Raw genomic sequence first — 24,492 nt, forward strand, 5'->3', positions numbered from 1 at the left:
AAACTGGTTAAAGAAATGATAAGTGAAGAAGCCATTAAGCTTATTCTATTTTTAAATTTTCCCCCTTTTCCTGTTTTATTCCCCTAAGTCACGCAAAAATGCTGCTTAGATCATGTGAACAGAGGTTATAAAATGGCCCTCCCCACATTAAGGGGACTACAGAGGATGAGATGATTGGATGGGTTGGATGGCATCACCAACATGATGGACATGAATTTGAGCAAGCTCCAGGAGTTGGTGATGGACAGGGTTCCCTGGCATGCTGCAGTCCATGGGGTCACAAAGAGTCAGACACAACTTAGCAACTGAACTGAACTGAATGGGTTAATGAAGAAAACATCCTATTTAGCCTCTAGATATAGCCATATTGCTTTTAATCACTAAAATTGTCACTGCTGGTTCTCAAATCCAAGACCCTGCTATATGACAGAGCTGTCATTTCGGAATCAGTAGGCTTTCTTTCTCCACCCAGTTCCACCACTGACTATACCTTGGACAATTTAATCCTATCAGTAACAAGATTTCTTATTAAAAAATGAAAATAGTAATCTGTTGCCTCTTTTCCAAGCCATAGAATATGAACATTAGAAATGACTTCTAAAGCCATTAAGGAAGTTTCCTTATTTAAAAAATTCTGTATAACCTCCCTCATAGTACTGTGGCTGTTTATTGTTTGCACAGGTGGTAATATGCTCATCCTGACACCATCTGCATTTCTTCCTACAAAAGACTGAAAGGTAGTAACTGGAACAGAACACAGACTAGAAAGACATTAGTACCTGATGGGAATCTGATTTGACTCTCAACTGCACTTCCCTTTTATTTCTTAGTTCCTGCTTTGTATTCCTTTCCAACTTCTCTCAGGCCCTAGGTTTGCTATTGAAGTTTAACAAGTGGTCACTGTTAAACATTTCTCAGTACCTTCCCTAGAGTTCCGCATAGGAAAGTTGTTCTTTATATGTAAAAATGAAACAGTGGGAAATGGAACTTCTATTGTGTTTTCAAGGAAGGTGGTATCCCAATGCAAATCGGCCAGGCCATCAAAGCCAGTGCTTTCCTAGCCCCCAACCCCGTAACACTACAAAATATGTAAAACAATTTTTAAACATCTAATCTTATGGGAAAACAATAGGTTCTCTTTTTTTGCTAGCAATTTATTTTTAAAAACGAGCCTAGTTCTGATTTGGAGATACTCAAGGAAAAATAATGTAGCTGTCCCAAAAGAAGGAAGTATTAAAATTAACATACAGTGTCACACCTGCTGCTCACAATCCAGGTTGACTGTTCACCCTACACTTTGAATGGGACAGAATGAGCAGTAATTTCACCCTCCTCTTCCTTCCCAAGTATTGAAGCTCTGCCTTTTCCTTACTCCTCCTACCAGCATGTTCAATGCCTGAGCAGTGAAGCAGTCAGAGAGGCCAAGGGCCAGTCTTCTCTCCTTTCCCACGAAGTCAGTCAGACACGAAAAGTAAGCTCCCAGCCCAAAAGAGCTAAAGGCCCAGGGAGGGCTGCCAGGATGAATTCTCTCTCTGGTTCTTGCAGGTTTGTTTGTTCCTCCTGTTAGAACAGAAGATCCAGAACTCTGCTCTAGACTCTAAATCAGAAAGAAATGAAGCAGACTACCAGATGACTTGGTTCCAAGCCACATGAACACTTCACACAAGGCAAGGAGTCTTAGTCCAGTAGAGTATTACCTGGGGAACTGAGCCAAAGATCCAGCTGGTTGGAATTGGAATTACTGTCCTTGACACCGCCTACAAATAGCCACCTATATATCAGTACCTTGGTGGGAACAGTGACCCATTAAGGATAAGATTTAAGTTGAGTTCATAGCCAAATATCTCAATTCAGTTTCTAAATTTCACACCAACATCAACTCACAATACACAGCACCAAAGTTCCAAAAGAAATGTCCAAAGACAGCCTATCTCATCTAGTAAAATCTTCAGTATTGCAAGGAACATAAAAGTATTCTGAAAATCACACTGGTTTTTGAAATATTACTGGTAGAAAGGAGATCTGTCTGCCCACTGATAATAATTTATTAAAAAGTCCAAAAGGAAATATACAAATATTTTAATGATTTTGCTAAGAAGTGGGATAATAGCAATTTTTTTCTATTATCCCACACTTTCTATAATACATGCTTTCCTGCCTTTCATCCTAGTAATATCAATAATAATAACTGACACATATCATGCCGGTTAAAAATGATAGAGAAAATAGAGAAACGCCGTCTTCAAGCTCCAAAAAGATGTTTTTCTAAACTATTCAGTGGCTTCTCTGGTAGCTCAGCTGGTAAAGAATCTAGACCCAGGTTTGATTCCTGAGTGGGGAAGATCCCCTGGAGAAGGGAAAGGCTACCCACTACAGTATTCTTAGGCTCACAGAAATTTCAGTGACTATAAAAGCTTAACTTATTTAACCCTTTATAACCAGTATCTAGAGTATGTCCATACCCCTTGTGAATACTCATACATACATACAAAATATATATACACATAAATACATAATAGGTAACAGAACAGCAAAAAGCTCTTTCTGCCTGTTTTTCCTCTCCATGTTTTATCTTTTCTTGCTAGACTTCTGGTCAGAAGAATTAAAGAGTCCAGACAACCACCACTGTGGAGTGAGAGAGAAATTCCAGAGGAAAGAGAGTCAGAGAAGTCAATCCCCCAATTCCGTGTCTAAACCCCATACAAGTCTAGACTGACCTCTGAACCATGCCCATGTGGGACAAACTCAAAGCTCAGTAACAGTTACGAGAACGTATTGTGCTGATTAAAAATCATATAGGGAATAGAAGCAAAGGCTTAAAAAGCTGAACTGAGATTTAGCTGAACTTAATCCTGGGTGTTCATTGGAAGGACTGATGCTAAAGCTGAAACTCCAATACTTTGGCCACCTCATGTGAAGAATTGACTCACTGGAAAAGACTCTGATGCTGGGAAGGATTGGGGGCGGGAGGAGAAGGGGAAGACCGAGAATGAGATGGCTGGATAGCATCACCGACTCTATGGACATGAGTTTGAGTGAACTCCCGGAGTTGGTGATGGACAGGGAGGCCTGGAGTGCTGTGATTCATGGGGTCGCAAAGAGTCGGACACGACTGAGTGACTGAACTGAAGTGAACTGAACCTCCAAACACAGAGAATGAGATGGAGCTTACAGTGAGTCTAACCTGGTGAATTTCCTTTTTTTGGTTTAAGCATTTAAGCTGTACTTTTCCCTCTAATCAGTGCTGTAGCTGTATCTCACACATTTTGATATATTGTATTTTCACTATTATTTAATCTAAAATGTTTTCTAAATGAAAATTAAATGAAGTGAAAAAAGTAAATGAAAATAAAAAATGAAATGAAAAAATTAAAAAATAAACCTTCTTCAGAGAGCTACAACAGAACCCAGAGTTTACACAAACATTCACAGTATCCAGGATATAACAAGAAAATACTTCACATAAAAAGATCCAGGAAAATGTGACCCAATGTCAAGGGCAAAGATAATTAACTGATGCCAGTCCAGAGGTTGAAATTATTAAACAAGGACTTTATAGCAACTATTATAACTATACTCAATGAAGTAAAGGAAAATATGTTCAAGAGGAATAAAAAGACAAAATCTTAGAAGAGAAATAAAGAAATAGAAATTTTATATCTGAAAAAATATAACAGTGTCAATAAAAATTTGACTAGTGAAGTGGGGATGTTAGAGAAAGAGTCAGTAAACTAGAAGATAAATTAACAGAAATTATCCAATATTTAAGAAAGAGAAAAAAGTTTTGAGAAAAAGAAGTCCTCAGAGCCTTGTGACAAAATATCAAAAGCTCTAACACATGGATTATTGGTAGCCCAAAAGGAGGGAGGAGAATGGGGTAGAAAAATATTTGAAGAAATGATGTCTGCAAACATCCCAAATTTGGAGAAATACATAAATTTATAGATTTAAAAAGTTTATAACAAAGAGGCTTTCATTATTCCAAACTAGATAAAGAAAATTACATGTAAGCTGCTGGAAACCAAACACAAACATAAAATACTGAAGGAAACAGAAAAACAACACATTAATTAAAGGGAAATAATTCAAATGACCATGAACTTCCCACCAAACACCCCTGAGACCGCAGGAAAGTGAAACAAGATTTGTAACATGCTAAAAGACAAAAAAAGTGCCAACCCAGAATTAGATATCTAGCAAGTATATTCTTTAAAAAAATGAAAACAAAATGAAGACACAACTAAGATACAGGAAAACTAAGAGAATAACTCACCAGCAGACTAAAACGGTAACAAATGCTAAAGAAAGTTTTTAGACTGAAGGAAAATTTTATCAGTGGAAAATCGAATTCTTCAGGAATGAATGAGGAAGATCAGAAATGGCAAATATCTGTGTACATTTAACAAGCCATTTTTGTATCAGTTCAGTTCAGTTCAGTCGCTCAGTCGTGTCCGACTCTCCACGACCCCATGAATCACAGCACGCCAGGCCTCTCTGTCCATCACCAACTCCCGGAGTTCACTCAAACTCATGTCCACAGAGTCGGTGATGCCATCCAGCCATCTCATTCTCAGCCATCCCCTTCTCCTCCCGCCCCCAACCTTTCCTAGCATCAGAGTCTTTTCCAGTGAGTCAACTCGTCGCATGAGATGGCCAAAGTATTGCAGTTTCAGCTTTAGCATCAGTCCTTCCAATGAACACCCAGGATTGATATCCTTTAGAATGGACTGGTTGGATCTCCTTGCAGTACAAGCGACTCTCAAGAGTACAATATTGTCTTGTGGAGTATCTGTATACATAGACGTAATGCATATGACAACACTAAAGAGACTGGAATGGAGGTGGGTAAGGGAACTGTGGGGCTTCCCTCATGGCTCAGACCGTAAAGAATCTGCCTGCAATGCAAGAGACCCAGGTTCAACCCCTGGGTTGGGAAGATCCCTTGGAGAAGGAAATGGCTACCCACCCAGCATTCTTGCCTGGAGAATTCCATGGACAGAGGAGCCTGGTGGGCTTCAGTCCATGGGGTCACCAAGAATCAGACACCACTGAGCAGCTAATCAGGGAACGATGGCTGTTAATATTTCTGCACTTTATGTGAACTAGTTCAATATTAACTCTAGACCATGAAATATTAAGGGTATATATTGTAATTCCTTGTTGTTGTTGAGTCACTAAACATGTCCAACTCTTTGCAACCCCATGAACTGCTGCACGCTAGGCTTCCCTATCCTTCATTATTTCCCGGAGTTTGCTCAAACTCATATCCATTGAGTTAGTGATGCCATCCAACCATCTCATCCTCTGTTGTTACCTTCTCCTCTTGCCCTCAATCTTTCCTAGCATCAGGTGGCCAAAGAATTGTAACTCCTAGAGAAACACTTTTTTTTTTTTTTTTTTGGCTACACTGTATGACTTGCAGGATCTTAGTTCCCTGACCAGGGACTGAACCCAGGCCACCCCAGTGAAAAAGTTGAGTTCTAACCACTGGACCACCAGAGAATTCCTGCAAGACACATTTTTTAAAAACAATACAAAAAGGTGTAATAAAAAGTTAATAGATAATAAAACAATACAAAAAAATATTGAATCTTAGGAAACATTTTAGACTAAGTAATAGTGAAAATACAGTATATCAATGTGTGGGACACAGCTAAAGTACTGTTTAGAAGGAAAAGTGCAGTTTAAATTCTTAAATCAAAAACAAAAATAGGTCTAAAATCAATAACCTAAGTTTCTACTTTAAGAATCTAGGAAAAGAGGAGTAAAGTATACACAAAGTAAACACAAGAATATAAGTACAAAGACATATGTTAATCAAATAATAGAAGCCAGAAAAATAATTGAGAAAATTAAGAAAACCAAGAGCTGGTTCTTAAAAAAAAAAATCAATAAAATTTTTATAACCCCCTAGCTAGACTGTCCAAAAACAAAAGAGAACAAAATCACCTATAAAAAGAATGAAAAAAGGATGTTCACAGCAGATCCTAAAGATAATAAAGGATGATAAGAGAATATGATAACTTTATGCCAATAAATCCAATAATTTAGATGAAGTGGGTTAATCTCTGAAAACTACAGCTTACCAAAATTAAAGAAACAGAAAATCTGAATAGTTCAGAAAATCTGAATTAATATATTTCTTATCAAAAATTTTACCACAAAGAAATTTCCAGGCCCAGATGGTTCTCTCAAACCCCACTCATGAAAGAAATAACATCAATCTTACACAAATATTTAAAGAAAAGAGAGGAAGGAACTCATTTTTTGAGATTTACATAATCCTATTACCAAACCTGACAAAGACATTCTTTTAAAAAAGGAAAATTACATACTAATATCCCTCATAAACACAGATGGAAAAATTTTAAATAAAAAAGCAGATAAATCCAAAAATATATTTTTTAAAAGAATAATATATCCTAATCACATAGTTTATCCCAGAGTTTAAAAATTGATTTAACATTAAAAATCAATATAATTCACAACATTAACAAAGTAAAAGAGAAAAAAACATATGATCATTTAAATAGATAATGGAAAAATTACATGACAAATTTCAACACTTTTTGTGATAAAAATAAATAAATAACTCTAGGAAAGCTATGAAGCATAGTGAACGTTCTCAATCTGATTAAGAGAAATTTTTTAAAAATTTGCAGCTAATATTTTATTTTTGCTTTCCCCCTAAAACTGAAAGCTAGGCAAAAATGCCTCAACTCTTACTATATCTATTCAATGTTGTATTGGAGGTACTTGCCATTGCAACATGGCAGGGAAAAGGAATAAAAACTGAAAAGGAGGGACCTCCCTGGCGGTCCAGTGGTTAAGAATCTGTCTTGCAATGCAGGGGATGCAGGTTTGATCCCTGGTTGGAGAACTAAGATCCCTCAGTGCCAGCGGAGTGACTAAGCTGGTGGGCTACAACTACTGAGCCCATACTTCTGGAGCATGCGGACCACAACTAGAGAATCCATGCAAAAGATCCCAAATGAGGCAGGAAAGATTCTGCATGCCACAAGTAAGACTCAACACAGCCAAAATCAGTCAATAAATATTTGTTTAAAAAATTGAAAAGGAAAAAGGAAAACTGTCCCTGTTTGCAGATGATGTGATTTCAATGTTAAAAATCTCAAGGAATCCACAAAACAATTACTAGTACTAATGAATGAATTATCTAGGTTGTACAATACAAGGTTAATATACAAACTCAATAGCATTTTTATACCCTAACATCAAACATGGCAACCCACTCCTGTGTTCTTGCCTGGAAAATCCCAGGGACGGGGGAGCCTGTTGGGCTGCCGTCTATGGGGTCGCACAGAGTCGGACACGACTGAAGCGACGTTAGCAGCAGCAACATCAAACAATTGGGAAAAAACACATAAAATACTTAGGAGTTAATCTAACAAAATATGTCCAAAATCTCTACGCTGAAAATTACAAAACACTGTTAAGAGAAATTAATTAACATAAATTTAGGGACCATGTTCATAAACTGCAAGACAATATTGTTAAAATGGCAATTCTTCCCAAATAGATCTATAGACTTCATGCCTTCCCAATCAAAATTACAGCAGATTTTTTTTCTAGAAATGACAAGCTTATTCCAAATTGTATTCACAAATTCAAATGTTTTAAAATAGCTAAATTGATTTTTTAAAAGAAAAAGGTGGACTTACACTACTCAGTTTCAAAACTATTTACTACAGTAACGAAGACAATGCCTGCATACTAAGTCCCTTCCGTTTCGTCCGACTCTGTGCAACCCTGTGCGCTGTAGCCTGCCAGACTCCCCTGTCCATGGAATTCTCCAAGCAAGAATACTGGAGTGGGTTGCCGTTCCAGCCTCCAGGGGATCTTTCCCACCCAGGGATCAAACCCTTGACTCTCCTGCATTGGCAGGTGGGTTCTTTACAACCAGCGCCATCTGAGAAGCTCAATCAGGACAGAGGCCATGGCAAATCATTATGCTGAGTAAAGGAACCCAGACACAATGGATGCTTCCATTTATATAAACTAGTAGAAAATGCAACTGCTTCTAGGATATTACACAGCAGATCAGTAGTTGAAGGCAGTAGGAGAGGGTGAGTGCAGGGATAGATAGCAAAGGCAGCAGAGATGTGAAAAAGGTTCTGTTATCTTGATTGCAGTAATTGCTTGAAAAGTGTTCACAGCTATCAAAACTCATCAAAGTGTACACCTGGACATTATAAAAACCATACATTCTGTACACCTTACTGAATACAAAGTATACCTCTATGAAGCTGTATATAGGAAAAAACATGTTAAATTTACATTCGAATGATTAAAATAAAAAGAATTATTAAATTTCTTCAGATCCTTGCAGTGGTAATCTACAGTAGATTGATTGTGGATCTGTGGTCTTCGGTACCGAATAATTCTCAAAGTAATCCTAGAGTGTCCCACTGCCTATGGAAGAATTTTAGGGTCAAACTCAGTAAGAGCTCCCTATTCCGAAATTAGACACACTGACCTAAGTGGGGAAGGTCACCAAAGGAGGTGTCTAAGGTTTGTCCCAAGCAACCAGCCCCTGTCAAGGGATAGCAGAAAAAGGGCAAGGAATTGGAAATTAAATTCCTCTATTGTGACCTTTCAGCCTCCCCCTAACCCCTCCGATTCTTCCCCCACCCGACCCCCCACCCCCGCTTTTTGGCTTCCTAGTTCTTCATGTTTTCCCCACAGTTGGTCATCATAATCGACCTATTATTCCCTCCGGCTAGATTTTCACTCCTCCCAGGTCCAATCCCTTCTCCAACCTCAACTCTTTGCCGCCCTGATTTTCCTGGAGATTAGAGGGGCGGAACAGAGGTGACAACTGCTCAGCCGAAATAACGCAGCCATTCCTTCTCACAGCCTCCCAGACCAAGTTCCCCGCGCCCCGGTCCGCTCCTCCTCTCACCCGCCTCCCGGAGGCCTCCGCTCCTACTCAGGAGACGGAGAAGCTGGCCGGCCGGCCCTGCGGCCCAGTCTCCAACCGGCCTTTCCAGGGCTCAGCGGCCGGCGGACTCGCACCGCGGGCCGTCAGAACGCGCGTCGTCGCCTAGCAACAAGCCACGCGCTACTCCCTCCGGTACCCGTCTCCTCCCCCGCCCCCGCCCCCTGGTCCTGGACCTGAAGGATTGGATTCATCTGCACTGCGCGCGCCCACTCGCGGATTCTGCCTCGGAGAACCAGCTTCAGGACCGCTTTGGAGTGTGAGCACAAACGCTTAAGACCGCACTCCCCCGGAGGTTCCAAAGAGCTTCCTGGACTAGAGTCTTCTGCTGCTGCTACTGCTGCTGCTAAGTCGCTTCAGTCGTGTCCAACTCTGTGCGACCCCAGAGACGGCAGCCCACCAGGCTCCCCCGTCCCTGGGATTCTAAGGGCAAGAACACTGGAGTGGGTTGCCATTTCCTTCTCCAATGCATGAAAGTAAAAAGTGTAAGTGAAGTCGCTCAGTCGTATCCAACTCTTAGCGACCCCATGGACTGTAGCCCACCAGGCTCCTCCATCCATGGGATTTTCCAGGCAAGAGTACTGGAGTGGGGTGCCATTGCCTTCTCCGAGAGTCTCCTAGATCGCCAATTTTACTCAATTTAACCCACCTACTTTCTTGGCACTCTGGTTATTTCTGCATTTTAATGAATAATACTGGACTACAAAACTTGAAGCTTTCTTTTCTTTTTTTCAAGGGTTTTTAAGCTGTATGTCTACACTACATAGGGGCTTCCCTGGTGGCTCAGTGGTAAAGAATCCACCTGTCAATGCAGGAGACCAGGAGATAAGATTCGATCCCTGGCTTGGGAAGATCCCCTGGGGAAGGGCATGACTACCCACTCCAGTATTCTTGCCTAGTGAATCCCATGGACAGAGAAGCCTGGTGAGCTACAGTGCATGGGGTCGCAGAGTCAGACATGACTGAGCAACTTCACTTTTATTCATAAATGCAATGCTATACTTGAAAGAAATAAAGAAAGATCTGTGGGGAACATATACATAAATCTTTAACTAATGTTATGTTGAACTATGAAGCTATACCCAAAAGAATACATACCATACCATTCCATTCATATAAAGTGTAAAACCCAAGCCAGAAAAAAACTGTAGTGCTTATGGATGCAGGCTCAGCACATATACTACAAATAAACACAAGAAAGTAACAACCATAAGAGTCAAGATAGTACTCATCCCAGGAGAGAAGGTAATGGTGAGTGGCTGGACAGTGAAGAATCATCACGAGGTGCTAACACTGTTCTAGTTTTTGACGTTGGTGATGGCTGTGTGAGGTTATTTTTCTTTAGAAAAGCCACTGTTTTGCTCATTTTCCTGTGTTATATGTCATCATTGTTTAAAAAGGCAAAAAGAAAAACCACTAAATGAAACCATGGAGATGATAGTACTTTGCTCAGTCTGGCACTTCAGTTCAGTTCAGTTCAGTCGCTCAGTCGTGTCCGACTCTGCGACCCCATGAATCACAGCACGCCAGGCCTCCCTGTCCATCACCAACTCCCGGAGTTCACTCAAACTCATGTCCACAGAGTCGGTGATGCCATCCAGCCATCTCATTCTCAGTCGTCCCCTTCTCCTCCCGCCCCCAACCTTTCCCAGCATCAGAGTCTTTTAGCAGGCCCTTAAAAATGTTTATTTTATATTCCTCTACTCTCTACCATGACAAACCTAAATAGCATTTTAAAAAGTAGAGACATCACTTGCCAAGAAAGGTCCATATACTCCAAGCTATGGTTTCTCCAGTAGTCATGTACGGATGTGAGAGTTGGGCCATAAAGAAGGCTGAGCACCAAAGAATTGATGCTTTTGAACTGTGGTGCTGGAGAAGACTCTTGAGAGTCCCTACAATGAGATCAAACCAGTCAATCCTCAAGGAAATCAACCCTGAATATTCATTGAAAGGACTGATGCTGAAGCTGAAACTCTAATACTTTGGCCACCAGATGCGAAGAGCTGACTCATTGGAAAAGACCCTGATGCTGGGAAAGACTGAGGGCAGGAGGAGAAGGGGACAACAGAGGATGAGATGGTTGGATGGCATCCCCTGACTCAATGGACATGAGTTTGAGCAAACTCCAGGAGATAGTGAAGGATAGGAAAACCTGGTGTGCTGTAATCCATGGGGTTGAAAGGAGTCGGACTCGACTTAGCAACTGAACAGCAGCAATAACTCTCTACCAACCTGTCTTTCTCCAAATACCCAAGCAACTAATAAGTGAGATCGAGAAAGTGGCAGATAAAACCTTCTGGAAGTCCTGCATGAGACTCCAGATGCTGGAAGCGGGAAGCATGCTTTCCAGCAGTTCAAGATGAAAGAATGCTGGTGCTATGCAATTCCCTGGTACTGGGTCTCAGAGCAGCCCGGCAGTGGAGGTGGATACACTCAGGCATCTCAGTGAGGCCTCCCTGAGGGACGCTCCTGCACTGAAGGTGTACAAAGCCAGGTAGGGATGCCTAGCTTTGCCACTTGGGCAAGCTGCTTCCATCTCAGGGTTTCTGCAACCTCATCTGTAAAATGGAGACAATAGTGTTACCTTGATGGTTTGTTGCTTTACCCTCTAACATAATGAGTTCAAAAATGGTTGCTGAATGCCCACAAAATGAGAAGCATTCTACAAAGAAGGCTCTGCCACCCACCTGACATCTCACTGTCCTGTGGGTGCTTCATAAGGGCAGCTTCATTCTAAGCATGGGAGTAACCCTTCAGACAGTAAGAAAATTACATTTCTGTGCCAATTAAAACAATAAGCAAATAACCAAGAGCCTAGAAGATGACTAATTGTTCTTGGTACCATCCTGGAGGCTGCACACAAAAAAACATACAGGCCATGTTTCTAAGCTGGAAAAATTCAAAACTTAATGTAACCTTGAAATATGCCTGTCATATGATCAGGAAACAAATGGTTAATAAATACTGTTCATTAAACTTTTGATAATCAAAAATAGTATGTAAGTATTCAGAGAATGAGATCCATGAGCCAGATACTATTAGCTTCATTTTATAGATAAGGTACTAATGTTCAAAGAGATTAAGGATTTACCTTGAGCTAGTAATCAATCTTGTACTAGAAATTCTTTTCTAGGTCTGCTTTCACCAAAAAACAAAAAAAAAAAAAAAAGGAGGGAAGGAACAAAGTGACAAAGGGGGAAAGGAGAGGGGAAAGAGAGAAAGGAAGGAGGAGGAGGGACGGTAGTTACGGCTCAGACGGTAAAAAATTTGCTTGTAATGCAGGAGACCTGGGTTCAGTCCCTGGATCAGGAAGATTTCTGGGACAGAGAAATGGCTATCCACTCCAGTATTCTTGCTTTTAGCCTGGAGACTCACATAGACAGAGGAGCCTGGAAGGCTACAGTCCATGCGGTTTCGGACACAACTGAGTTGACTCGGCACTCATGCATTAATCTAAAAATATTTCAAACTCTTCATTGCTACTGAAATGCCATCATATGAAACTGTTAATAATGTTAGTGCCATCACTGAAACACTGATTTCTCGTTTTTATCACGCGCAAGCTTCCCTCTGCCCGTCCTCTTGTCGTCTCGTTGTGGAGCCCCCTGTTGGTTCACTGCATAGCAAGTCGAGGAAGATCCAATGTAACATTCAGCTTCTGAACCTCCCGTGTTCTCTCACAGAACAAATTCCAAAGTTTTCCAAAGAGAATTCAAGGTCCCACACCATGAGAGCCTGCCCAAGAGTCTAACTATTTGGAAAATAAATGATGACTAAAGTATACCTTCACTTCATATAATATATTCCAACTGGATGAAAGATTTTGTTACACCCAAGAGTAGCAGGTATAGAAAAGACTCATAAGCATTGAACTATAAGAGGCAGAAATTACAAATGAAAATACTCATGGATGTGTTTTTTCAAAATCCATGCATTTAAAAATAAACAAATTATAGTGTAAATGGAAATAGTGGAAAATTCACAATATTTATAGCAGACATGGGATTAATAGTCTTTGAATGAAAAATAGATAAGCCATCAAAACTTGAAATTGGCTAAAGAAAGTGTGAAGAGAGCTCCCAAAAGAAGAAATACTTCTGGCTAACAGAAATATTAAAATATTCATCTTCAGTAGTAATCTTTGACATGTAAAATTAAAACAACTTTATGTAATTTTTGCCAGACTGCAAAGTGATGGGGTTCATGCATACAAGTGTGGCTATCTGTTGCTGTTTTGCTAGATGTTTTGTAGCAAAATGTCTCATAAGTCTTAAACACTTACTTATCTTTTGATCTAGAAAGTTCATTTTTGTTAACTTTTTCTACTAATAGAGATATGCAAAATTTAACAATAATGATACTGAAGAACTGTTTTAACCATTAGAAGGCAAAACTCTTGTCTTAAACCGAGTCTCCTTAGAGTCTTGCACAGAGCCTGGGACATGGAGAGTGCTCATTGAGAAACACATCTAAGTAATGTCACTGATTTAGCATTAGTCAAGACCAAGTTATTGCCAGGGCACAGGTGTAGGGAGAACTGAACTCTAGACTTAACATTCCAAAGATTAGAAAGCAAGAGATGCTCCGGCCATGGAGAGTGTATTTCCCAGGAGCCACATGGTCACTGGACCGTGCTCATTCGCTCAGCTGTGTCCAATTCTTTGTGGTCCCATGGACTGTAGCCCGTTAGGCTCCTCTGCCCATGAAATTTTCCAGACATGAATAATGGAATGGGTTGCCATTTTCTACTCCAAAGGATCTTCCCAACCCAGGGATTAAACCCATGTCTCTTACAGCTCCTACATTGGCAGGTGGATTCCTTACTACTGGACCCGCCTGGGAAGCCCAGACCTAGTTTAGAGTCTGGTTATACTCACATAATCCACTAGAAACAAAAGTCTCAGGTTTATAGCAAAGATCAACTCACCGAAAAAAAATATATATCGGTACTTGGTTTTAACATCAGTTACTTTCACAATGATATCAAATGCAAATTAGCAAATTAACATGGAATATAAAACAAATATACTCAGAGTTCACTACCCTGCACCCTTGCTTGGAGGAAGCAACCACCACCGAAAGCCTGAAAACATCACAGCTGCACTCCACCCATGATGACGAGGAAAGGGTACAGCCTTTCGATGAGTACAGTATGAGGATCACACTGGAAAAAGTTAAAGACACTGTATTTCACTTCCATTCCTCTCCTTATCAGTTAGATTCCCACCTGAGACAGATGGCATGCTCAAAAGGTGGTGCGGTGACACAGAGAATGGAGAGAGCTGTTTACAGGAGGCAGGCAGGATTAAAGGGAACTAACATTCAAGGTGTAGCAACAGCACAGAGGTATTATCACCCTTGATCTGAAGAGGAAAGGGATTAAAAAAAAAAAAAAAAAGGTGTGAGCAGAGCCTGGGGAGAGCTGAGACTGGGGAGAGGGGTTGCCTGATAGCAACTATAGCCACAGAGGCAGTTAAGGACAAAGCCACAGTGATGCAGGGAGAAAGCAGGAGTTAAGTATGCCTGTTGCTCTATTCTTCTGCTCTCCATGCCGGCATCTTTATCCCCACATTGACCAAATCCAACTGGAAGCCCCAAGGCAAGGAAAAGATCTCTGGGCAGAGGACCAGAGGCGGGAGCTCCGAAGAATAACAGAGAAGAACAAGCAAAGTCTACTACCCACAGTTGCCTGTACTGCTTTAATCCACACAAACTAATGAACTGAGACACTTCCCCCAACTTAGGGTCCTCCTTGGCATTGCTCACCCCCAGCCTGCTCACCCATTTCCCCCTTCCCACCTTGGTGACCTAATTAGCATATGCCAGGCTTCTCTCCAGACCCCAAACTCTGATTTGATGCTAACACCTGAGCTTATTGAGTTCAGGAATGGACCCCTGGGAAGCCAGCAACCATCCTTCCGTGGGATGTCTCAGAAGTCTGGCGCCAGGCCTGATCTCAGGGTTTTTAAGGTAAGATAAAAATAGCAAGCATTGAGTAGAAAGAAAAGTCTGTGAGTAAAACTATCCACTTGAAAAGACACAAATAACACTAATAAGCCTTGTCCAAAGCAGGTGTACCTGGCTGAGAATGAAGGATTTATTTTCCTTGGAGGTGGTGGCTGGTATTTGACATTCCAGTTACACTTTACACTTCCAAAGGGCTTTGCTTAGGTGTTCTCCAAGCATGGTAATGCACTAGAGATTTTGCTACGTTTGGGGTCAGAGCCATTTTTTTTTTTCTAAAGGCATATAAGACTGTTGGATGTGCTTTGTAGCCTAAACACTGAGCTTAGAGAACCAATGCTCGGTTTATGCTTAGAAAAACTAACAATTCTCCCTAAGTAAGCTGTAAAAACAGAAGCTGCATTTAGCTAGAGATTCACTGCTGCCTGAGACTTCTGTGTACCAGCCCACCTCCCCTGAAGGCAACTCCCCAATAACAACCCAAGGAAAATTAATAAGCTTTGAAGGTGTGTTGTTTGTTTGTCCTCCAGCAAAGGAAATATTTTATTTTATTCCCCTGGTTCTGGTTACTAAGTGAAGCAGAATTCAAAATATTACTAGGGTCGGCTTAGCCCATCCAAGCCCTGTCTGAAATATGTGGGTCGTCATGCAAGAGATCCAGGAATTCACCCCCAAACTCTAGCTCTTCCAAGTCTCCTCAGTGGGAGATGATAATCAACTTGTGAATTTTTACCTCATCAGTTGGATCTACAGGTATGGGGCAAAATCCTGTTGTGGCTTGGTCTTTACATATACTATAATTACTTGTCTTGATTAAGCCCCTGTCCCCCACTAAGCTTTCTTACACATGCAAAGTATATGCAAAGTATCATTTAGGGTCTTCAGTATTTGAAGGATCAAACTTAAGTCCAGCAAGCTTGCTTCATTTCCGATGGACTTGGACTCCCAGATAGAAACTATTTTTTAAAGGGAATCTTTATCAAATAATTCTAAAAGACAGGACCTAAAGTTTCCTTATACTTGTACTGTCTCAAGGGGTTTTGAGGATTTTAGAAAATGTCTTCAGTGATACTTCTCCAAATGAGTCCTAAGTGGCTTCTTCTGACTCTGTCCATGACAGGATGGGGGAAATAGAGAAGGGAATCCCAGGGAGAAAGAAAAAAAAAAAATGTTTGGGTGAATCAAGGGTCCTGCTTTCTCACCTCCCTGCTCTGCAAGTTCCAGTGTTGAGGGTGGGGAATAGCCTCCCAGAAACCCCAACTCATTTCCTTCGCCTTTCCCAGTGAATGCTTCCTGGATCCAGGCTCCACAGTCTTGCCTGAGGTCACCATAGCCAGTGCTTCGATGGTGCAGGTCCCCCTAGTGTGCCTGTGCCCCGTTGAAGGCGGTGGGGAGTGAAGTAGGGGAATTAGAAGGGGGTAAGCAAAGAGGAGCTCCTGGAGCTGGACTGACTTCCCTGGTGGCTCAGATGGTAAAGAACCTGCCTGCAACGTGGGAGACTACGGTTTGATCCCTGGGTCGGGAAGATCCCCTGGAGAAGGGAATGGCTACCCACTTCAGTACTCTTGCCTGGGAGAATCTCATGGTTAGAGGAGCCTGGTGGGTCGCAAAGGGTCGGACACGGCTGAGCGAATTTCACTGGAGTTTGCTGAGTTCTGCGGGGAGGGAGGCATGGGGATCTCTCACCTCTTCGTCCCTTGAGCCTCCTCTCAAAGGTCCTAAAGGTACAGCTGATGCAGCCGCCGGACCTTTTCAGGAAGCACGTTTCTTTGCTCCACAGAGAGCGGCCCGCGTAGGTGGGGAAGATTGAGAGGGGATTATAGGCAGTGTCTCAATGAATACTTAAGCGCATCTGAGGGCTCAGCATCATCAAGTGGGAACTCCCTTCTCCCTGCCATTTGTATCCGGGAGACACCGTGATTTCCGGGAGCCTGGCTGGTGACCACCTCCAAAAGACTAGTAAAAAGGGAGGGCCGAGGGTGCCCAGATAGCTGGTCCACAGCAGCCAGCATCGCCCAGGTTCCCGGATTTCTGCAAAGGCTCTTGACTGTTGCTACCTTTTATTGTGCTTACACTCTGCACTCACCTAGTGTGAGGAAGGTACTAATGTGCCCATTTTATAGTTGAAAAAAATGGAGGCTCAGAGAAAGCAAGTCTCCTACAGAGTATCGATTGGAATCTGATTCCAAATCCGTGATCTTAAACATAAACCCTATAGTCCTTGTCAACTGCAAGAACAAGCCAGGTTGGACCTTGTGTAATGAGAGACTCAGAGACCCCCAGCCTCAGAGGTGGGGCATGTGCAGAGCACTGCTTCTGCTGCTGAGGTTTTGCCTGGTCTTGGAAACTGAAACACAAGCTCTACTTTTCCTCCCGCTGCTTGTTGTCTTTGGAGATGCTGGAAAGTGGAAAAAAGAAAGAAAGGCTCTTGCCCAAAATTTACTAAGAAACATAGATCACAAAATTAGAGCAAACCAGAGGAAAATCTTTGTGCTGCCTGTTATCCCAGAGTCTTCTCATCTTGCAGAGAGGCGCTTCCCTACTCTAGGAGCTGAGTCACACCTCCTCACCTTCCATCACCTAAACGGTTTCCTTCCTAAGTTCACACAGATCCTGGTTCCCCTGTGTGGGGTCATCAGGCCTGCACCAGCCACTCCAGACTCAGGGGAAACTGAGGCCCAAAGTATCCATCCAGGCTCCCCAGCAAATTGAAGGTGGATTGGAGGGTGCCAAACTCCTGACCACGCCCCTCCACCCTGTTTAATTCCTGTCTACATCCCCTGGTGTCTTCTCCTAGTCCATGCTTCCTCCCTCTCCCATCTCTTGGGACGGGTTTATTCCCATTCCAGCACCTGCAGGAGTTTTAGAAGTTTCTGCCCCAGTGTAAACTGACCTTCAAGGCAAGCACTGTGCTTTATTTATTGAAACCGCTTCTCTTGCCGGGTGCGTTGTGAGGGGAGGGTCACAAGGAGGTCAGAGAAGACTAGCAGATTCACAGTGGAAGGTATTTTCGTAGAAGGAGGCCAGTGGGGTGAGGAGAATGGGATGCACCCCGCGGACTGTATCATGGAAAGCATTTGAAAGAAAACAAACCGACACCAGATCTGTTAGAAGCCTAAGCCTCCAAGGTGGGTCGGGTTCCATCCGGTGCCAAGTCCTTCTCCGGAGCCGCAGGACCGGGGTCCAGGTAGGGAGTTGTCCCGGGAAGAAAGAGCAGTCTGAAAGCAGCGAGTTTGCCCCTCAGCTCCCGGGGCGGGGCGTGGGGAGGGTGTTGGCGGGAGTGCTACAGAGCCTTAGAGCAGCTCTCAGCGCCGGTGCCGGTGGGATGGAGGGGACTGGGACATCCCGGACACCAGATGCTGTCTGGTGGCTTCCCGATTGACAGCAGCCCAGAGGAGAGGGAGGAGGATATGCTTCCTCTCTCAAGGACTCGCACGCAGGCTTTCATGTGAAATAAAGCTTCCGGAGGAGAAGTTGACCCGTGGGGTCTCCAGTTAATACCTTGTAAAAACAACATGGCAGGTTCGGAGAGGTTTGGTGGTCCTTTAAGAAAATGATTACGTCACACGTGGAATAAAATGCTTTAGATCCTAAAGACAGGAAGGCAATGAACGTAAAAGCCTGAAAACTTGGAGCGCGCTGCCACCTCCGTGGTGCGCTGAGCGTCTGGCATCCGGGAGGGTCACTTCGGGGACTCTTGCTGCGCCACCCGTCCTGGTCGCGCCCCGCCCCTGCAGGCGCCCCCCGGAGCCCCGGGGCGGAAACGCCGCGCGCCTAGCGCTGGGCACAATCCGGGACTAACAGTGCTTTTCCTTCTCACTGCGTGGGATTGGCTTCATCCCTTGGCCAATTTAAACATAGTATTTAAACACGGAAGTTTCCTTTACAGATTGAAGTGAAACATTTTGCTTAATGGAAAGTAGATGGGGTTCTTCAACTTTTAATCGATAACTTTGTTGAAAGGTGCGGTTGGCCGCCTTTTCACAGCGGGGTAAAGTGAAAACATTTGCCTCGGGTCACGTGTTGAGGGCCCTAGATGAGCTCGGCGGCCGCTGATTCTGCCAAAGGCCAGGTACAGGTGAAGTGGGGGCATTTCCCATCATGTCACCATAATGATTTAGGTTAAAATTAAGCATCACTTACATGGGAAGAACCAAGCCCAGCAGCCTTGAAAATCCAAGGATCCCAGGGTTCTGAGGCCCTAGCCATTATGCTAGAAATATCTGATCATCTATTTGTTCATTGTACTGTCCATTCATTTCTCAAGCCCACTGAACTGACACAAGTCTCTTAGATCCTCTCACTTGGACCAGCATCTTTTCCCTTCTGACACCAACCTGGCCAGTTTCTGGATTGGAGCAGTTAGTTCAGTGATTGAGTCAACAAATCTTTATTGAAGTCTACTAAACCCCAGGCTCTGCTCAGGCAGTGGAGACCACTGTAGTCTGTACCCTCAGAAAGCTTCTAGTCCAGTGGGGAGAGAAAAAAAATGAAAAGACACAAATGGAATTTGCTGTTGAGGAGGGATACAAACCTGGCAGGAACTTAGAGTAAGGTGTGGACCTAAGATCCCCCGGAGAACGAAGTGGAAACCCACTCCAGTATTCTTGCCTTCAAAATCCCATGGACAGAGGAGCCTGGTGGGTTACAGTCCATGGGATGGCAAAAGAGTTGGACATGACTTAACAACTAAACAACAGCAACAGAAATGAACCTAAAGAAGGCAGACCTCAGTTAATTGGGGAAGTCTGCAAATTCCTCAAGACCCAGGGAGGCTGCACTGGACCTGCCACCACAGATAATGCCCAGTGTTGGCAGCTGCATTTCCTTACTTTGATCCATTTACGGTAGACAACCAGAATGGCAGTATTCAGAAAGTGGTGAAAGATCCTGCAAATTTTGCTAGTATCCTAGCAAAAGGGAATGCTGCCAAGGAGCTCTCTTCCTAGTGTTTCTCTTTACAAGAAAACTCACTGCATGTGAGCTAAGTACTGGTTTTACTCTGTGACCCTTAGGCCAAGAAAAATCAAACAGCTTCAACAGATGCACTATTTTAAAACAAAGCTTTCCCTAGCTCTGGAATAGCTTGCTGGAAATCCCAAAAGCAACCACTCAACAGTGTCCTCCAATCGAATTTTAAATAATGAACGTAACCTCCCTCTAGCCATGCCATGCCAATCCAAAAGCACAATTTTAAAATTAGGAGAGAGATCAGGAAGCCAGTACAATGGGAAAAGCCTGGCTATAATACATTTTTACCCTTTCACCCCCATGTGTAGGATATGATTTATATAATTGTTACAAAAGCATCTGTTAAATAGAACTATGTAAATTTGAGGGTAATCACATTTGAATAGCCCAAGTTAAGCCACCAGGTCAGGCTGAAGGGCCGTGGGAAAGTCCTGGGTGTACCTGTGGTGGCATTTGGGGGAGACCAGTGGATGGGGAAGGGGGGCAGTTCAGGGACTGAGAAGTTAAACATTCCTTAACAATTAGGGAAGGATTGAGGTCTAAGTGAGCAACCCCAACCCTTTGTTTCTATCACGGCTTCCCACTAGCCTGAGCTTCTGCCATTTGGAGCAATGGAGGTTCTGACATATCAACGCCTACACCTCCAGTCTCAACTGGGGTTGCACACCTGGAGCAGCATAGGAGGAAAAGATTGGGATCTCAAAGCTTTCTCCCCCCTCAAACGCAGCCCACTCCACTCCTTGGGTGGCACGCAGTAGGGCCTCAGCCACTCTAGTCCTTTTCTGCTCTCAGACTTAAACTTTTGTCACATCTCCCTATAATTTTTCAACTCTGAAGCGTGCATTTGCAGTTACTCCCCCCAAGACTCCCTCCCTAGCGGTTTTCAAGTAACCACAGTGGGGAAATATGGCCACAACTGCGCAGAGATAGCCACTCCAGGAGTGTGCAGGGGTGAGCAAAGACTTTAGGGATTGGGGCACTTTCTCCAGCTGGCGTGAATAAAGCTGTCGGGTGACTCGGAGAAACAGCTGCCTGGAGACACGCGACGGCCTCGGGGACCTGGCCTGGAACGGCGGGGGGTTGGGGGGGTGTCGCGTTTTATGCGCGACCCTCCAAGGAGCGAGGCCCTCGTGCATTCCCTGCGAGGACCGACGGGCCTCTGATCCTACCTCCCAAGGCTAGTGATGGCCCAGGAGGGCAGGTCGCCCTTCCCAACCTTTCTCATTTCAATACATGAAAATGAGAGTTGATTTTGGCAAGGCGCTGCTCGCTCACGGCCAGAGAGACGGTTTTGTCGCCCGCGGGCGGAGGCCGGGTGGGGAGCAGCTCCGGTTCCGACATCCGGCTGTGGGAGAGCCCGACCCGCGACCCGGGTCGCTCAGAAACCCGGCAGCGGCTCAAGGAGCTGTAGGGGAAGAGCCACACCCAGGGATGAAGAACCGGGATTAAAATGTTACATTAATTTTTTTTCCAGTAAAGTGAAAGCCCTGGATGTGGATGTCTGTGGATCCACATACACAAATACCTGCCAGCAAATGTAGACTTCCCTGCAGGGAACCGACAAGGCGGGTTAAGGAGGTCCCGTGGCCCCTACCTACTGAGGGTCAAACGACTAGTGAATTAATTTCTTAAACTGATGTAATGATAGAAGCAAGGGCTTCCCTGGTGGCTCAGTCGGTAAAGAATCCGCCAGCAATGCGGGGGACCTGGGTTGGATCCCTGGGTTGGGAAGATCCCCTGGAGAAGGGAATGGCAACCCGTTCTCTTGCCTGGAGAATCCCATGGACAGAGGAGCCTGGCGGGCTACAGTCCGTGGGGTCACAAAGAGTCGGACACGACTGAGCAAGAGCAGAGGAAGAAAGGAAAGGAGAAGAGAGAGGCAGCGGAGGAACAAGGAGCTCGGTGCTGCTCTTCTGACCCTCTGCGTCCTCACCCTGGCCTGGGCGGCGGCGGGACCTGAAGGCCGCGTCTCGGCAGCGGCGGCGGGCGGGAGGCCGAGGCCGGCGCTGGGGTCCGCCGTCTCGCGGCGCCGGTTCTTCCCCAGCTCGCGCACACACCTCTGTCCTCGAGGGCCGGGCACACGCAGGAGCAGACAGTTGCTTCCAGCGTCCCAAGCCTTCCTCGGTCCTAAACCGACCCGGGGCCTGGTCCCAGGCGACTGTGAACCGCGTGCAAGGCGACAGGTCTTAGTTTCTCGGCGTCTGATTCTCCCGGGAGGTGGAGAATCAAAGCTTCTTATCTGGGGGGCGGTTGGGAGCCTGAGGAGGAGCTCGGATCACCCTGCAGCCAGCGTGCACCCTGGGCCCGCGGCCGCGGGCGAGATCTGGCCGAGGCTCGTCGGGGAGGGGAGGGCTGGCGGGGAAAGGGGACACATTTTTAGACCCCGCGCCCCGGGCCCTGCTGTCTGCCACGCGTCTGAACGGTCCCGCTGAACAGGTAGGACCTGGTGCAGCCAAAGGCAGCCAGCTGGGCCCGAGGCGCGAGCCCCCGGCCTTTGCTTCCAGTCGTCACCCTCGACTTCTCCCTGACCGAGTGGAGATCTGCGGAAGGGCCTCCTAGCCAGGTAATGCTGGGAGAGCGGAGCGAAGGTGGCTAAGTCCTGTGGATGGGCCAGGCGCCGCCGGCCCCCAGGGCCCGACTGCGCGGCGAGTGGACCCCAGGAGGGTAGAGCGCTCAGCTTCCGGGAAGAGGGGGCCCTTCCTCCGTCCTAGTTCACCTGGAGGTACCCGCGCACCTGCCATCGCGACTGCCCTGACTCCCTCCATCCAAGGAGCCTGCCCACCCCCGCTACCCGGGCCACTCCAGGCGCGCTCTGTTCGCCCTGGCACAGGCTGCTTGAGCCCGGGACGCCCCAGAAGCCGCCACGTGGCTGCCCTCGGGGCTCCCTTACCTCGAGTCCCCCCCGCGACCCCACCTCCCCGACACAGAAGGCAGGTCCAGTTGCCCGGAAAGCGCAGCAATCTTTCTGCACCGCGTAAAGGCAGGGCCTATTAGGGAGAAAAGGTTGGAAATGAGCAGGCTGCAGCAGCCGGGCTCGTTACCTGGTTGCTGGTCAGCAACCTAGAAACAGCAGTTTTGTTGGTCGTTAATTTTCCCAAACCAAAGATCCAGTAGGGCACTGATGATTCGCTTTTAAATCTCAGGGAAATGATCGACTGGCAGCAGGGTACACTAGAACTTCACCTTCTAAATTTGTTAGGTGTCTTGGAACACCGCGACTGAGCTGGAGAGAGGCTAGAAGCTCACCGAACTGCCGCCTTTCCTTCTTCTTGGCCTCGGGCAGTCGGCTCTAGGAACCAAAATTCTCTGGCTGAGGGAGGCGTGCGAGGTTCCAGTCTCGCCTGCTAGTGCTGGCTAGGGGCGCCTGCGGCAGGATTCCGCGTTCCCTTCCCACGACAGGAGGCGCTGTGATCGCGGGAATTCCTCGGGCTGAGGACCGGGTCCCCAAGCTGGATCAAGGTTCTAAAACTGGCAGAGTCCACTCTTCACCACCGATCTTGAGCTTTGGAGAAGCCCTGAAGAAACTTAACTTTGGCCATCCGCTTTGAAAAATGGGCGTCCCCACCCCCACCCCACCCCCCACCAAGCTGAATTTTGTGTAAGATGAGGTCTAGTGGATTTGAGATGTGGGCTGAAAGGAATAAAAAGTTTTTTAATTGACTTCCTTTACGGTTGCAGCCTTTGGTTTGTTTTCCCCTTAAAGCTCCGGCTTTTTGTGCACCATAAAAGTTATTGCTAAGTTGTTACTACCCATAGAAAATACCATAGTTATGCTGGATGTGGTGGAAGAGCCAAGAGGGCGTTGGAGAATCACCACGGGAAGGAACAAGGAAGCTCATTAGCACTGAAAGTACCCCCACCTCCCCAGTCAGGCTGAGGAGCCTATGCATCCGTGTACTTTACAAATAGACTAAGGTCCTGCTGTTGATGGGAACTTTGCACAAAAGAATTAGTTTCTGACTGTCGCCCTGAGAAATATGTGCAGACCCACACGTTTGCACAAATTGATGGGACTGACTTGCAGTCCCAGAGACAGGCTGCAGTTGGGGAGGGCGACTGGCTGCTGAGTTCCAGGTGATTTAATTTCACTCTCAAGCCTTTCCTTACAATGTGACGTTACTCACCACCACCACCCCCCTTTTTTTTTTCTTAAAGGAATTGTAATCCAATGCTTTTATCTTTTTTATTTCCTTAACTACACATCTTCACCCTCTCGTGCTCTCCTGCTGATTTAAGAGATTTGTTTGGTTCAAGGATTTAATGTGATTCTCTTGCCAGATTTCAAGGAAGAAAGGTTTGTAAGAACAAAGCACAGGGGGGGAAAGGAATCTGTTTGGAAGACAAGTTAAAACACATTTCTTAAAATGAGATTAATAACAGTTTAAAACTTTGCCAAACAAGAATATTTTGCGGATTCTTAGTCCTTTCAGAAAGATTTTTTTATTGCTACTTAAAGCTAGTGGTTCTCCGAAAGTACAGCACATGGTCACACACACACGCTCAGAAACACACAACCACCATAGCGCAACCTCTCAGCAACTCACTGCCTACCACCCAGTCACTTTAATTGGTCCTCCCCAGGGCTTGTGGGCAAG

The 24,492-nt window shown here is 45.0% G+C and overlaps 1 protein-coding gene across 1 annotated transcript in view; it reads right to left on the reverse strand.

The window, feature by feature from the left end:
- The window catches only part of TTC6 (tetratricopeptide repeat domain 6), a 221,746-nt gene that overhangs the window by 196,648 nt on the left and 606 nt on the right, over positions 1-24,492 (reverse strand).

The sequence above is a fragment of the Moschus berezovskii genome, chromosome 21 (assembly GCF_049115385.1).
Source record: "Moschus berezovskii isolate FMDL1 chromosome 21, NW_MosBer_1.0, whole genome shotgun sequence".
NCBI lineage: Eukaryota > Metazoa > Chordata > Mammalia > Artiodactyla > Moschidae > Moschus > Moschus berezovskii.